The sequence below is a fragment of the Colias philodice genome, chromosome 8 (genome assembly GCF_061535455.1).
Source record: "Colias philodice isolate Cphi_HAF_F1 chromosome 8, ilColPhil1 Martin Lab GWU primary, whole genome shotgun sequence".
Classification (NCBI taxonomy): domain Eukaryota; kingdom Metazoa; phylum Arthropoda; class Insecta; order Lepidoptera; family Pieridae; genus Colias; species Colias philodice.
This window is the reverse complement of record NC_143093.1, coordinates 6,636,179-6,650,178: the sequence shown is the minus strand read 5'-3', so window position 1 is coordinate 6,650,178 and position 14,000 is coordinate 6,636,179. Positions and strand designations below refer to the sequence as shown.

General features: G+C 30.9%; 2 protein-coding genes across 5 annotated transcripts in view; both read left to right on the top strand.

Annotated features, from left to right (window-relative positions):
- Positions 1-14,000, top strand: part of LOC149486596 (uncharacterized) — a 275,063-nt gene that overhangs the window by 162,083 nt on the left and 98,980 nt on the right. The gene's annotated exons all lie outside the window — the stretch shown is intronic.
- IRSp53 (Insulin receptor substrate 53 kDa) overlaps positions 1-14,000 on the top strand; it is a 132,355-nt gene that overhangs the window by 50,792 nt on the left and 67,563 nt on the right. For 3 of the 4 annotated variants that reach the window (XM_089698261.1, XM_089698258.1, XM_089698262.1), the window contains exon 2: positions 13,871-13,922. The exons of the other annotated variant lie outside the window; for it this stretch is intronic. The gene's annotated coding sequence lies outside the window, so the exon portion shown is untranslated. The remainder of the gene's footprint in view (positions 1-13,870; positions 13,923-14,000) is intronic. 4 annotated transcript variants of the gene reach the window in all.

Genomic DNA, 14,000 nt, shown 5'->3' with positions numbered 1-14,000 from the left:
GTAAAGAAGTAATTGGGTGTATGTATGTGAACTACTTATATAGAATTGGTAAACTAAGTTACATGAATTTGTAGTGCGTATTTAGATAAAATATATAAATAGATAATTACGTTAGATTCATTAGCCGTATGTAATAAATACTTTCGCATCTAAATACTTTTAGAATACCATCTGAATTGTAATAACAAAAGCAATAGTACACAGAATACGGAATGCCGCATTGTGAATAAAACAGTATTGTATATCTACATTCTACACACAGGATGCAACCGATGAGAATAATTCGAATACCATTTAAACGTTTCCCCAGAGGCTAGATAAAATGTAGACTTTTTGGAATCTCCATTAAGTACTCGATAAACAAACCATGCTATAAAGAGATACGCAAGGGAACCATCTCTCGTTTGAGGAAAACACTCAAAGAAAACTGTATCTGTGTTTTGTTCGACTTGCATGAGCATCGGGAGTCGGGACGAACGTGGCCCGCGTAATGAGAATAAATCTGTGATTGATGACGCCGTAACGAAACAATTTACGTCCGATTTAAGCAGCTGTAATAATGGCAAGGTCTGCACTCTATGCAATTTATGCCTCCACATTCGAAAATTAATACCTCGGTTTTGTATGACTTAATTAATGGGGCAATTTTACGTGACAAGCCACGTTGAATATGGGAATTTAGCACGCTTCTCTTAGAACGCAACTCTTTAAGAAAATTTTCTTGAAGGCTGAAATGCTAGTAATTAAAGCTCTGTGACATGTTTTCTAATATTGTTTTTTTAGTTAAACGTTCTACGTATACCTACGGAAGGTTATATCTTTAATACACTGTCTATACATATGAAATAAGAGAATCTTATAGAACGTAGTTTATTTAGTGCTCTGAGGCGGTGCCACACTGCAAAACAACGTAGTAAAACTCATTATTATTTTTGTTGTCTTGGCAAGTTGTTTGTTCAATTCAACTATTCCTTACTGACTGTATCGCAATGTTTTCTATTTAAATAAACATTTCCTTTCATATTAAATTGAAATACAAGCGATTAGAACTAAATTGTTTTCTATGTTATTTTTTAAACGAATAATAAAGTACTCCTCTTAAATATTGAGATTGTGGTACAATTTATAGACGTAATCCACTGATATTAATGGAATGACAATAAATATGCTTCTGTTCCCGTGGTGTTTGAAACTTTGCCAAATATGATTCGAGGCAGCTCATAAATGAATGCCAATCGGTGATTTTTCTGGCTTTATTGATTAATTTTGTAGCGGGAAATACGTTAATCTCGAGGGATTTACAGAATTTTTATTTAATGGTGTCCATTAATTTTAGATATTTTTATCTTTTATTACAAAAAAAAAAGTATTTTTTTTATATTTTAAAATCTCAGAGTCCATATTTAGTTTGAATATTATCCTTTTGCGTTTTATAAGCATTGGACTTCACTCAAACCGTGATCTCAGACAAATTGCCTGCCTAAAGGCAATAACAATAAGTGACTTAACAAAAGTCGATTATACATTCCGGTAGCATTTCGTCATATATAATAATAGTGTTAATACATCCGTCTTAATCAAGTTAAAATAAAAACACAGTTGCGTGTCCATGGTCATTACTTTGAACGGGTATTACAGCTATTTTCAGGCACCTGCTCGTTTAGGTGTTTTGTCGATAATATCACACAAATGTAATGGACCCGGGTTGCTATACAAAGAGGAATTGCTCTATAAATTGACCTATAACATCAATGTCATCTTTATTGTTTGCTTTATGGCACACTTCAGTTTGAAAGCATTGGCTCAATTATAGTCATTTATGCGACTATTGAAGTTGTGAGTAATAGTCGAAAACTTTCTAAATGATTTAGAATTTACATGCTGTTTATAGTACTTACCTGTAATATTATTATTAGGTACATAGGTTATTTTAGGTTCCATTTTGTGTGATTACTATAATAACAATCATGTAAAATATGTAATTATCCAATTAAAATAATATAGTATGTATGTTCAAGTTTAGTTCTCTGTGTTGGAAAAGTAATTAAAATTAAAAAGGGGAGGATCGAAATTATTAGCCTGGAAACAACACAATAGACTTCTATGTTTAGTGTTATTTAAGTATTAGTACATTTATATTGTTAATCAAATATACTATTCCCTATACATTTAGGAACATTGTTTAGTGTAATTGATAAAATGTAGGTACATCATATAAATTACATCGATTTTACAAGTTGTATCTAAAAAAATCACGTTCAAATTGTTACTTATTTATATACAATTTAAATTTCTAATCATGAATAATTGCGGTCGAAGCCAGCTAATTGGATAAGGGAACTTTGTTTATTCATGTCTTACTAACTCCATTTGCCTAAGGCTTGGCTAAGATAGTCTTGCAACATGCTCGGGATCTCGACACAACATTGCTTTTACAAAGAGCTAAAACATTTTCTAACAGTGTACCTACTTGAAGGTATAACGTCTTTTGTTACTTACCTTTAAAACAACATTTTCTGAGCTTGGCTAACAACGTTTTTTGTCCTGTTATTTTAAAATGAAGTGTTAAAAGCTCATTTCAGTGATGCAACAGAGACAGCAATTATAAATAATAGCATTTTAAAGGTTTATTTTCATCTTTTACATTTTACTTGTAGAGCAAATTCTCATATATTAGATTAACTACGTTATTGTTAACAGCACACGCACACTATTTATTTTAAACTAGCTGACCTCACAGACGTCAACTTCAAGCTTCAATTGTACCATTAATTTTATTTACAGGTTTTATTTTTTATAAATGATTAACTATATTTAACCTTATATCAATACCCATTCTAATATATCCATCAAGATTTGCAATCAATCACATATTGATTACTATACAAATTGAATATATTTTTGTTCGGAAATAATTTTGTCCGTGCTTATAGTTTCAATTATTTATCTTGTAAGCTCTTCTTAAACTATACTTGTATATAATATTTTTCTCGACTCATATCTGCACTCCCCATTCAGCCGCTAGTCATCAATAAAGTTGGAAGCGAAGAAATTGACTTCTGGACAATTCAATTAAGAACGTTAAGTACGAGTTGGCAAACGCGCGAAACAGACAAGTTTGTGGAAGTTTATCAAAGAGATTGTAGCGAGTTAGCCTTCGAGCCAATGTGAGGTGCCGGCGTGTATGGCTACTCGATTGGTTCAGCGCTATTCGGGCTATGTTAATAAAAATAGACTTGCAGTCGGCGCCTTGTAGTCTTGTAGACATTTTAATCACGAAAAGTTTCTTGGTTATATTGGTTAGTTTCGTATGGTTAAAAAATAAATCGCAGTCATTTAGTAATACATTTGAATTGGTATCTCAATTAGTAATTACTTGCCGTGACAATGATTGTTATATAAAGCATGCATTACTGATTTTGTCATCACGAAACTTAAAAATGCATACTTATAAAACAAAACATATCTCATTCTCACAATAATTGTATATCGTGTATTTTAATCCAAATATTGAAATAGTTCTAACCTAACATGCGATCTAAACTGCATCTGCAGCTTGTGTCGTACAGAAATAAAAAACATATCCCTAAAAATAAACCTTCCTCAGTTTGAGCGCAACAAGTGAAAAGATAACCGTTTGAAGTAGAAAGTTAGATTGAAAACTATCAACGTTAGATTGGTTAGCAGTAATTGATAGTGGTTTAAATTCCGATACGTCCACAGATTTGAAATTCTCAGAGTAAAATTAAATTATCGAGGATTCGAGAGGCGCCTCGACTGAGGGATTTGGCAAATTCAATTATTAGCTTGTTAAATGCGATAAAGTTATTGGAGTCACATAACTGCTTGTTTATCCTGGGAACACGAGTATCTATTTTAGAAATTAAGGGACGGTTATATTAAAGGATGCTTAGAGATGGCTCTATTTAGGGATAAGGCCAACCAACTAAATATATCTGTCTAGAAATAATTTATATGTGCATCTTTGGCCTGACTTGTTTTAGCTTATTTTGTAGGCTTGAACTTAAAGTTAGACATAATTTTTTATTGGTAACAAACTGTGCACCCCGACTTCGCTTGTGGTAAACTGACTATTTGATATAATTACATAGATACTTATAGAAAAATTTCCTCTGTATTTCAATTAAGTCAAATTCTATTTAAATTTAAGAATTTACCGTAATATATTGTATCAAATTAAGGAATGAAATTGAAAATAATCATCAAAATATTGTAGAATGTAGAGTCATAATCTTGTCAGCAGGTATATTATTATATTAGAAAATGCTTATTCATTTCAACCTTACACTAATTGAATGGAGCGATAGAAAGTAATTGCATAATATGCATATCGCTCGTGAGAAAAAAAAGAACAAATTTAATAAATGATTTTATCCGTAGAAGATTCATACTTATTACTTCATGATAAGAAATTAAATTTACTACGAATCTCTTAAACAAGCGAGAGATATTTTGAATTAAACAGAGTGGAAATTATTCCAACATACAATAATTAGTGATTGGGTCTTTAGGCTGTTAAATATGAATTATGATAACATTGTCAAAATATATTTACCTCATAAATTATTCATTGTATGTGAGATCGAATATTATTTGTATTCCCACATCAATAGTAACAAGTATAACAACCAATAATATTAATGAAATTCTTTAATAAATTACATTGTTTGATGAATGTTTGCTGTTTCGTAAATAAATAAATATTTGAGGACACTTTTCACACACGGCACGATCTGATCCTATACTAAGCTTTTCACTTGTGTTATGGCAACCAGATGGCTGACATACATATTATATAATTTTAAATATATACTTATATAAATAATTAACACCCAGACACGGAGCAAATATTGATGTTCATCACACAAAATCTGCCCTGGGTGAGAATCGAACCCACGACCTTTGGGTTGGAAGGCCACAGCTACCAACCAAGTCACATCGGGTATGTAGTAGATTTATATAGATTTTATAATTTGCAAAACTGTTACAAAACACTAAATAAAGCGTTGACTTTTTCAATGAACAATTTCTTGAAAAATGCATAATTGCTTCTTAAAACTTAACCATTTACGACAATTTAAAAGGTTCTTAAGCTTACAGAACCTGTAGCGTAAGTTTAAAAATTCTTAAAGCTCGCCATCAATGCAACCAACTAAGAAATAGAAAAAAGGTGAAAAACTCCACAAAACTTTGTTTGCAGTTGGCAAGAACTTTTGTTCTTAAGTACCCACAGTGGATTTATGGTAGAAAAATGTATATTTTATAGCTAATAACTCTTTATTTCATAATTGTTACATTCTAAGTTAAAATAATATATTTGCTTGGATTATAAATTTCTATAGATAATAATTATTTACTTTATTACACATCCATTATCCGCACCTCATAATTTATAGTTCAACAGACAGATCTAAACGTCCAAATAAATACTTACAGTTGTAACGGCTACCGCGTAATTAAATGTGAACACAACATTTGTACACGTGATTTCCAAACTGAATGCTTCTCATAAATTAAATCCTCGAATGTTGATAGCATTCATCATTACGGACAATCAAATTATGTATTAAAGCTTTGTCGATAATACTGGGCTGATAATGAAAGCGTGCTTACAACACTTGCCGTTCCGATCAATGCTACGATGTTATATATTACTACGTGACTCGATTAAACAATGATCGTATTTATTTACAGACACAACAAATATTACACGCCTTTTCATAGACTTCTTATTGCTAAGATTACTTGTATTGATGATGTTGTGTTACAATAAAATATGGTGTTTACGAATTATTTACGGAATGAATGGGCACTTTAAATGTGATTCTTTTTATATTATATATAATTTTTGTTTCAAATTTTACTTTTTATCTTTACTTGATTAAACTTAAAAGTAAGGAAATTGGCTTCAGATAAATACTCATGAATAAAACGCAAGCGAGACAAATAAAAACGTAGATGTAATTCGAAAATGATAAGGCCACCAAAATATATTATGGCACTAAATATAATTAAACCGCGGCTTTGTCACTGATTTATAATTGAGTAAAGTTCTTGGACCGTCGAGAGAGGGAAAAATAATTTCGAGATTAAATTTCTCCGCGGCTTACGTACTAAATTTGGAGTAAGCCTGAAATTACTAAGGCGTTTGCGGGAATCCTCCATTTTCTTGCGGGGCTGCGGAGTCCTATCCTGTCTCGTAGGCGATAACAATATCGGAATGGCGCACTTAGATAATTGAAATTTGGGCCGTAATTATAATCATCATAATTTGATGGTCGTTGCGCTCAAATGTGCCTAATGTCTACAGAGCCAATTGAAATAATAGCAAATCTTACTCGAATTCCATTAAGCTAAATATTACTTCTTAATTGTAACGGAATTGCTTAAAAGTATTATGACAATTTCATGTTCTCAATTATTGTATTTTACATTTTGATTTAGCTTATAATATAGGTTCTAAATATAAAGTTTGTTTCTCTACCTCCTCCTTCTTGATTCTTATCCATCATCATCATCATCATCGGGGTAACGTAAAGGAGAGCCATTTCTACATTTTATATCACAAAAGATAAAGTACAAATTTCATTTGTTTCATTTAAATCAAAGTATAGAAAGGCTTATAATTATAATTGAAATTTGAAACCGATGGATAACAAGATTAGCTGTCAACCGAATACTTTACTTAAATTATCTTAAGCGACTTTGTTAAATAAATAATTATGGACATATTTTCTTAACGTAAAAATATGATATCACTGGCTATATTGATTTTAAGTATAAACCATAGTTCATTACCGTTCGATTGACTGAACTTCATCCCAATCAAAATTCATTCAAACGCCTTTAATTCGTTTTGGAGGGAAACGACAGAGGCTGTCAGCGGCATGAATATTGTAGAGAAATAAAAACGCAACGATTTCTGTGAAATTTTTATATTCACAATAACAACATCGAGTTATGCAAATACCTTATCTGTTATAATTCAGATGCCAACTTTTCATAACTAATTTGAATTAAGTCAGTTAATAAACATATTAAATTCGTTTTCTCTTCGAATATATTTTTAAGTTTTTTCGGATGATTTCAAAATTATTAGTATAGTATTCTTTATTTATACATTCCAACAACATTGAACATGCACATTCCAAACGTGTTTTAGGTATATAACTCAATATTAGGTATATAAATGTTCGCTGTAAGTGTATTGCATCTTTTAAAAACCAGGGGCTGTGTTAAAATAAATAATTTTGGACAAAGCTTAGCAACCAATCAGTATATAATTAAAGCTACATATTATACATAGATCGAAAGGGTTGTTAAAAACGTCGTGCATAATGGAGGACGTGAAGGGGCTTTAATTAAAAGTCAACGTTGGTCCTTGATGTACAACAATAAAACCAATTCACTTTGAAGGTTAACATGCCGAACTTTTTTGTTTAATTTCCCTTGTAGAGATTTCATACACATTTATCCTTATATGTATAGCCATAATCATGCATAATGATGTTAATGAGCGCTTTTCTAACAGTAAACATTTAAACTGATGTATTTAAAAGCAATAAAATGGAACTGATATCGGGAATTCAGAGACGCGATGTCTTTTCTGTAGTAACAAAATATATATGTAGTAACAAAACATTCTCGAGCACATCAGTGTAATCTGGCCATATTTCACAGCGACTAAACCTCCCGATGAAACAGGGCATTTCTTGGACATATCGCTTTGATTTATGGACTGGTTAAGTACCCTTTAAAACTATGGCGGAACAGAGTCAATATCCTTTATAGGAAATTCGATATCTATTATATTTCACCCATATAACTTTAACACATCGCGACAGGTAAGGTTTGCAAACTTTAATAATATTTTGAGACTTTAAATACAAGTTTCTTCGAGCGTCTATAATAGAGTGCGCGTGTTTACAAACAGGAGTACGACTTCGGCAAAGCAAATTAACATATAGACGGTTTAATTTCGTTTGAAATTTAACCTGATTAAAATCAAAATGAGCGTGAAGTTCCTTGAAAAGTTTCATTTAGTCGAACACAGCTGACACATACGAATTTGCGGGAGTAATACCAAACTGAATACGTTACTGGCGGGACGCAATTTGTTCCAACCTTACAATTTATGTCTACAGCCCATTTTATGCAAAGGAGTGACAAAAAGAACAAAAAGTTATGTGTCACTTAATGAATATTCATGGATGACTGATTTATTTTGAGTGCCAATTTGTCCAACATTAAGCCGCTTTTAGTGGAAAGATTAAATGCTTTGTTAAATAGGATAATTCTATTTTTTCAGGCTTAAAAGGTTCGTTTCACATTTTATATGAGTAAACATTTTTTCAACAATCGTTAGAAACGTATTCCTTTTAAGTCCTCGGATAGATGAGAGCTTAGATAATTAATTACCGCAACCAAGTATGAAGCCTAGAACCTTGAAACTAACAGGCGATGTAATTACCTCCTGGAGTCGTAATTGAAGCTAAAAGAAGCGCCTTGGAAAATCTAAGAATCAGTTAAATGAGACTTAAACAGAGAAGTGGCGTTTCCTTTTTCTGCCAATAATACTTTTATCTTTTAAGACTTTATTCCGAACCACGATTTGAAAGAGCTTCTATTTTATAGTAAATTTTCTAAAGTATTCCTAAATTAATTGATTTAAACAGTATGCTTAATACTTGATAGAACTACTTTATTCTCAACGAAAATATATCTCAATTCTTCCTGCTTCTCTACTATAAATTGAAATAAACACTTAAATGGTTCCATTATAAAACAGTTCCATAGCATAGGATGCGAGAGTCCAATGACATACATTTTCTACCGTGAAGTACTTAAGGTCTTATTCGTTGAACTAATTTAGACTTTGAACGCAACATTTTAAAGCGTAATCTGTGTTTTAGTCACACTAAGATAAACAGTGGGAGTATCATAAATAACAGCAAACGATTAACAAACGTAGCTGGTGGGGTGGACCGTAATATATTCACTAGCTGATCCCAATTTGTCCGACCTAACGCAATATTGGTAGCTTCCCTCGCTTGCATAAATATGTACTTCAATAATATTTTAAGAGTTTTTGGGATAGTTCTAGAATCATGTTCGATATTTTGATATACTTAAAAGTAAAAATTGGAACAAACTTTATGGTTTTATAAACAGTAGATATTGGAGCTGTTTATTTTTTATTTTAATGTAAACATTCAATTAAATTTTAGTTTAAATGTTATCAAAGAATTTGTAAATAAAGAGGTTATATTTTTTATTTATTCAATGGGTCGTTTAGATTTAATTAGCGAATAGAATTTAAGATCTTTTAACAAATTTAAAATGTTATTTGATCGTAGTCACGGCCAAGTCACGAATTATACTCTGTCCATTATATTATTTGCTTTTTGACAGCTTCACGCCTATGACGGATTGTATTATCCATGTTAAAAAGTCATACAAATAATTATCGTTCTTCATAGACAGGTCCCGCCCACTTAGTGATGTCTACACAGAATTATTCAATGATGGGTCGATAGATTATAATAATCGATAGAAATACTCTGTAAAATATATCCGATACAGAAAAGCTCTTCTATTATGTTATATAATTTAAACGTAAAGACAACCAAATTGTAAGATAGAAACCAATAAATAATAAAATATTAGTTTAGTTTAGTTTTAACATACAATGCATAGATATGTGGTATTATTATTACATATCTTATTAGTACGTTTACGTTGTAATTATTATTTACGTACCTGATTCGATTTATGATAATATTCTGAATTTATAATTGAAATGGTATCACAATCGATAATCTTTTGAACATCACTTCTGGTATCACCCGTCGAGCTGTCAAAAAGCAATTCTTATAGTGGACAGACTACTTAGATATTTTTATACTAAATAATATCAAGATAGAGTTTTCATCAATAATGCTAGAAAATTTTAATGAACATTGGCTAAATATTCTTCATATTAAACTGAAATAAAATCTAAATTTTTATGAGAGTGGTGTGTAGAGAATTTGAATAAGTTGTGCGAAATAAGGGCGTTCTCGCTTGCTCGAGTTTGTATTAAAGTTGACATGACACTGAAATGTAAATCTGAAGTTCCAGCAATGAAATTTTTAGTAAAATATACTACATTTTTTCTATGTAACGTGCGCACAGGCTCTAAATTTTAACGCGAAATATTAACCTAAATGAGCACCGAGCAGTCTCTTAGAAAAAACATTAGTGTAATTTTTTCACCGCAGAATAAAGTCGAGGAAGCCTCATCATTAAATACTTTTGACGAGAATAGTTTTGAAAAAAAATTATAGTTTTAATTAAAACGATGATTTTACAACGTAGCTGTAAGTAATAACGTTCGCATAAAAATATAGTAAATAAAAGCACCTCATTATAGTTAAATTTCTCCTGCAAAGAAATTCGAGTTGCATTCCAGAGTATCGATTAGAATAGAGAAAAGATAGTTTCAATATTTCAAAAGGTTCTAATGCGAGCTTTTCCCATTGAAACAGTCTCACTGTGAACAAAGGAGGCATATTTTATATTCACCGTGCATTCGAAATAAGTCGACGACTGCGAAAGTGTGGTCATTCTACCGTACTTCAGTTGGTTTAATTGTTTTCCTATTCGTACCGTTCCCTGTCTCTTCGGAGTACGTACATAATTAAATTACGCCAATTTAAATTATTTCATTTAAATTTCTGTTCCACTGGACAAAGGTTACCTTAATATTGGACGAGGAAGAACGTTTCAAGTATTTAATTTGAGAACCGTAATAAGATTTACCCTAATATATTTTTGTAGTTAGATCGTTTCATTATTCCTCTCTTTTGATTAAGCGGGGCTTCAAACAAATATCAAGGTTTGTGTCCAATGCAATTGATTATTACTTAGAATTATTGTGTAAGCCCGAGTTGCTTGTGGGCTAATTGTTTTAAACACTGCTTCAAACACTGTTACCGCAATTAATTAGTTCCTAGCTTCACTAACCGTCTTCACGCGTAAATTTTGCAGAACTGTTGTTTCGATTAACAAACACCGCTTTATTTTAGCACAAAGCTAATGTAGTAATTGAGTTGTGATTTAATGTGTAATCTAACTTGTGAGCATAATATAGAGTGTATGTAGTTAGTATATTGTACACACATTTTATACCTATATTTCGTTTATATCATAATAGACTAAAAATAATAATAGTTTAAAAAAACTAAAAAACACGCTTTTTATATAAAACCGAACTAAAAAATTGACAATTTTATCAAATTAGTGTATTGTCATCGGTCCTCAATAAATCTACAAAGTTTGAACGAAATCTGGCCGTTTAAAGTGGGTCAAAATCGCGCCCAAAGAAGTCGTTTACAAACAAACAAACATACAGGTGAAGCTTATATAAAGCGTGTAATAAATTTTGTTAAAAAGTCATCTAATCTCTTACTCTTTATTATTAAATTCAAATATGAGTAAAAAATTACAATAACATTCAAGCAGAATTGTGCGATGAAACGTTCTCTATATTGGCAGCAAAAGCCCGATGATCGAAAAGACTCGTTCGACAGGCACTCGTTAGGATCCACCTGGGATCCACGCATTACCCGCAAAATGAAAATCATTCGCCACAATGAGATGGTCGCTTTTAGTGGAATTAAAGCGATCTGCTGCACTGTCCACGTGCATCCAACAAATGGATTACGTAGCAGTTTAGATTTCATGAGTGAATACTTTTTAGAATTGCCGCTGATGTTCCGGACTTTTGACGGGTATTACAATTTATTGTGGTATAAACTGCGTATGGTTTCGATTGAATACATCTATTGATTGCGTAATATTACTACGTTTATTTTCAATTAAACACGTTCATCTATATTACCGTAAAGGCAATTTAACGAAGCGGATGATTGAATTTTTTTCTATTCTTTTAAAATTTATAATAAAAATAAAATTAATTTTACCTTTAGGTTAAATAAAAAAATGTCATCTTTAAAAAAATGCTTCTGTGTACGCAAGATTATATTAAATAGAGAAAATGTAATGAATTAGAGATTACTGTTTCATACCACAATAACATAACATTAAATCTTCATTATCTCACCTCCATGGGCACGAAGCACGGAAATAATAACAGCTTTTTACGTGTAATGTTACAATTTAAACCTTATTAAACATCAGGGGAATGTATTAGTGCTTCTTTGTTTTTACACTTATATGGTATCTACTATAATATACATGATTTCTCATATTTCTTCTTGTAAGTTAAGTTATCTTCTTTGTAATATGTAATATAAACGTGACTATGTTGTGCGAGATCACTACATAGTATAAAACAAAGTCGCTTTCTCTGTCCCTATGTCCCTTTGTATGTTTAAATCTTTAAAACTACGCAACGGATTTTGATGCGGTTTTTTTGAATAGATAGAAGGTTTTAGTATATAATTTATTAAGTTTTAGATTAGACAAAGCGGGCGAAGCCGCAGGTGGTAAGCTAGTATTTTATAAATTACGATGATTTAAAATGGCTTAAAGATGAAATTAAAATGTTTTTAGCTGAACTGTGACTCTCTATTAATCAATTTAATTGATTTTGATTTTATCGCATCATAAACGCTTGCTTTTGTAAGAATTCATACTTTTTGTTGTTTTTGTTCAGCTTGCTATTAAAACGTGTTTTTTAGTTTTATAAACTAAAACTATTTCCAGTTAATAGAATGCCAACAGTTGACAGTCTTTAGAATGAAAAATGTCGATCTATAATAATTTTCAATCGTGAAAAATACGGAAAATTAAAAAAGGAAACGCAAGGAAGGAAATTTTTAAGCAAGAAAGGAAAAGACATTAAAAGCTTCGTTCTTTCACTTTTGGTAGGTAGTGTTTATTTTGCTGTGTATTGAAGTGAATGAAAGTTTAATCACTAAGTACATAATATTTTAATACAGTACTTAATTTTATAAATAAAGACAAACTTTGCTACTTATTACTAAAAAACAAAATGTTGTATGCATTTAAAAATAGTAGGTACCTGCGAGCAAATACATAGTTTTAACCTGTTTTATTTTTATTTTAAACTAGCGGTCCGCCCCGGCTTCGCCCGTGGTACATATTTACGTTTTCTCTACATAAGAACCATCCTCGTACTTCAAGGAATATAATAAAAAAAGAATTATCGAAATCGGTTCAGCCGTTCTCGAGTTATGCGCTTACCACCACATTTTGCGATTCATTTTTATATATAAGATTACATCGTTTGGCTTTAGTATTTAAATGAATCGTAATTAAAAATTGTACTGCAACATTATAGGAGAATTATTCGTGCGGACGATAAAACCAGCATCAATGTGAAGTTTAAAATTTCATCCTATTATACTGCAAATACGATTTCGGATAAACGATGATTTCCTCGTTTCGCTAAAGCCGTGTTCTGATCAATTTTCAATATAAAAATTGTATTTTTTACGTTATTCCAATGATTCATTTTCAAGTCCATGTATTAGTTTTTGTTGCAGTGATTATAATATTGGTTTTAATATAGATATATTGTTAGTTGTCAATATTATTAAAAAAAAACGGAACATGGGCTGCCTTACTTTTAATTAATACACTTAATAATCGTAGCAATCGTCAAAAATATCAATACATTATAGAATTGAAATATCACATCATATAAAGTGTTTAATTTATTTTCAATATGAATACAGCCTTACAAAATAACTTCATTTTGGAATTTGTATAAATATTGTCAAAACCGAAATCAATGATTGGATTTTAAAACTCATTTTATCTCTGCATTCACAAATTTGTTTTAATATTTCGTGTTTTATTCAATTTCATAATATCGTTTCAGGTAATTTACAGTCTTGATTGAATCAAGAAGTGATTTGCCGGGGAAACAAACTGTAAGTATTTAAGTTAACTTCTTTAATAATCGAAAAGAAATATTACTAAGTCTACGTTAGTTTAAGATGAAAAAATAA